At 34.5% G+C, this 3118-nt stretch overlaps 1 long non-coding RNA gene across 1 annotated transcript; it reads left to right on the forward strand.

Moving 5' to 3' along the window:
- The first annotated feature begins 260 nt into the window (after positions 1-260).
- On the forward strand, positions 261-3088 carry LOC131601419 (uncharacterized). Its single transcript, XR_009283657.1, has 3 exons — positions 261-413; positions 489-610; positions 1195-3088. It is a non-coding gene; the product is annotated as an uncharacterized LOC131601419 (long non-coding RNA).
- The last annotated feature ends 30 nt before the right edge of the window (positions 3089-3118 follow it).

A 3118-nucleotide genomic window follows, 5' to 3' on the forward strand; every position in this document is an offset into this window, starting at 1 on the left:
CACTAAGGACAAATTTGTTAACTCACACATATTGTGTGTGAGAAGAGAACCACGTGGGGTGAGGTAATATATAAAAAAAAAACCTTTTAACGTACACTTTTCTTACAAAATAAAAAAAATATGAGTTTCTTTATAATTGATTAGTAATATTGTCATTAATTATTATTAGAAATAACTAAACAAAAATATGCAATTAGTCACCTGTTTATCTTTTAAAAAGAGGTTAGAGCGGTACTTAACAAACAAAAGGGTCAGTGCTGTAGAAATTGTGACCCAAACCCAAACTTTCGCCAAAGTGCAGAGCACCAGGACGACGGTTTTGAAGCCTAGGAGAAGAATGTTGAACTTCGTGGCTACGGTTTTGAAGCCTAGCATCATCGTTACTTACTCCTGCATCGTTGGATATTCATCTTGTTAGATTTCTTTCTGGCTTTTTTTCCTTTTCATTTAGTTGATTCAATAATTTATTTTGCTCATCTTTTCATCAGAAAAGGCACATATGTCGAGATTTACACTGTAATTCCTCAATCGTGATGAAATTTCTGTTCAGCTTGTATTGGAAGTGCCGTTAAATGGACTCATAGCTACACTTCAACTCTTTCGTTATTCGGTGAGAATTTTAAAGTTAAAAGTTCACCGTTTCATTGATTTTGGAGGCAAGGTTTTAAAAAATGTCAGCTAGCAGATACGGTTTTATCACAGTGTTTTCGCGTTAGCGGCAATTTTTTAAAACCCTAATTGGAGGTAGCCTACTTGGCGATACCTCTCACCCTAAATGTAGCCTAACTGCAAATCCAACCTGTTGCTATCTCTTATAATCAACTTTTAGTAAATTAGAATGTTTGTTATACTGAAATGTAAATCCCAATTTTACTTTCTATTCATTGAAAGACGATATATGATTTTTATATAATTATTAGGATTATTTCATATTCATTAGGATAGATATGATCTGATTGTGTATTGATTTTTCTCCCATAATCAAGTGATTCTTATTGTTCTATTCACAATAAAAATAATACTAAGCTGAGAGCTAGTTAGATTTTTTTAACAAAATACCAAATGACGCATACGAGAAACAACTTTGGCAAGAGTATCCGCAACCTGCAATTGAGTGCAGACGCGAGGAAGAGAAATAACATGATTCTTTTTGTTTACTGTGTTTGAGCTTCTTTTTGTTTATTGAATGTGCAGGGAGAAGCACAGGGTTCTCTCTTTATTACCTCAGAACGATACAGATTCTGCGTTCTTCAGTGGAATACGGAGACTTCTCAAATTGATACAAAGTATGTTTGGTTAACACATTCTTTAATTTAGAATAACTTATATTTTGTATTTATTTAATACAGATTGAAAATTTAATTTCTTTTCAAAAGTTATGTTTGCAGTCAACTTTAGTTACTAACAAATCATATTGTGAATTTAGTGATGCAGTAGCTCACTAACTCACTTACTAACATAAGGTTATGTAGTTATGAAAGCAAAGCTTTTAGGTGTCAGTGTCACCCTTGGCCAAAGGCTTTTAGTCTGCTACCGTTGTTTATGATGCTGGATGTTTCAAGACTTGGAGGAATTTGCATCGACACTTGTTCCTCTAACTCACCATTTTGGAAGACATTTTTTGATGTCTAATTGGTGCACTGGCCAGTCTAAATTTCCAGCCAAAGAGAGTATAACATAGATTGTGTTGTGTTTTGTCACCAAAATACATGTTTCCTCGTAGTCCACTCCATATGATTGAGTGAATCCCTTGACCATCAACCTGGCTTTGCATCCACATTCCACATGCTTTGTTCTATCTTGATGAACCGGATTCTTTGCCATGCTGATGGTAACTTTGTTACCACATAGAATTTCTATTGAGTGTTCAATGGGATCCTTAAGTTCTTCCAACATCCTTTTTATCCAAATTCTCTCACCAATGCCATGTGCCATGACCCATAGTTCAACTTCTGCGCTGCTTCTGGCAACTACTAATTGTTTCTTATTCCTCCAAGCAACCATGTTCCACCATACGGAATGGCATGATGCATTGTATTCTCAATCATGTTGCAATGATAGTCTTGTAAGAATGAAAGAGGCTTAGTAGCTCTCATGGATCTTCTAAGTTGAAGGTCGAAATTCGGTAAGTTATATGATGCAAGCATGTTAGATAGATGGTCTATGTGATGGGATGAAGCATATGAATGATTTGACTAGTTACTTGGTGAAATGGACGTGGAATGATTATATTGAGACGGAGAAATAGCAGGTATGACTATATCTGATGTATCTGAAAAATCAGAATGATGGTCAACCATATTTCATGTGTTAGGAATATTATGATGCGTGTCCTGTATGTAAGGAAAATCATATAAGTCATCTAGGACAGTTGGATTATAAGGTTGAAATTTATTGAGGAATGATGTATTGGGGGATGGCATGTAAGGAAAAATTGACTAAAAAAACATCTCTAAAAAGAAAGACTTCTTTGGAATGTAAATCAATTACTACTTGTCCCTTAATACCAATTTGAAATCCGATATACACATTTACTTGATCTAGAATCCAGTTTCTTTCTATTTGGTTGTAAGGTTGAAGTAAAACATAAGGAACCAAAAACTTTAAGTAGGTTAATATCTACAGAACTTGAAAATGTGACCTGTTGTGCAATAAAGGGGTTGGCCGTCTGTTGATGATGTAAATAGCATAGCATGTCTGTCTGCATAAGACTAGAAAATTTTAGGTAAATTAGCAAGAAATAGAAGAGCTCTAATAATGCCAAGAATGTGTTGGTGCTTCTTTTCAACTATGCCATTTTGTTGAGGAGTACCAACATAAGATGTTTGATGAGAAATACTAGTTTCTCTATAGAAGTCTCTAAGAAGAAATTCATTGCCTTAATCTGATCTTATGCATTTGATTTTGCTCTTAAATTGAGTGTGGACCATGGAACAAAAGCTTTAATGAGGGATGGTGTTTCAGATTTACATTCATGAGAAAATCCATGTAAATCTACTTTTTCATCAACTACTGTGAGAAAATATTTGTGGCCATTCATTGAAGGAATATACAATGGACTCCATATGTCCATATGAACTAATTCAGAGATGTCAACAGATTTGTGAATGCTATTAGG

Source organism: Vicia villosa, linkage group LG1 (genome assembly GCF_029867415.1).
Source record: "Vicia villosa cultivar HV-30 ecotype Madison, WI linkage group LG1, Vvil1.0, whole genome shotgun sequence".
Lineage (NCBI taxonomy): Eukaryota > Viridiplantae > Streptophyta > Magnoliopsida > Fabales > Fabaceae > Vicia > Vicia villosa.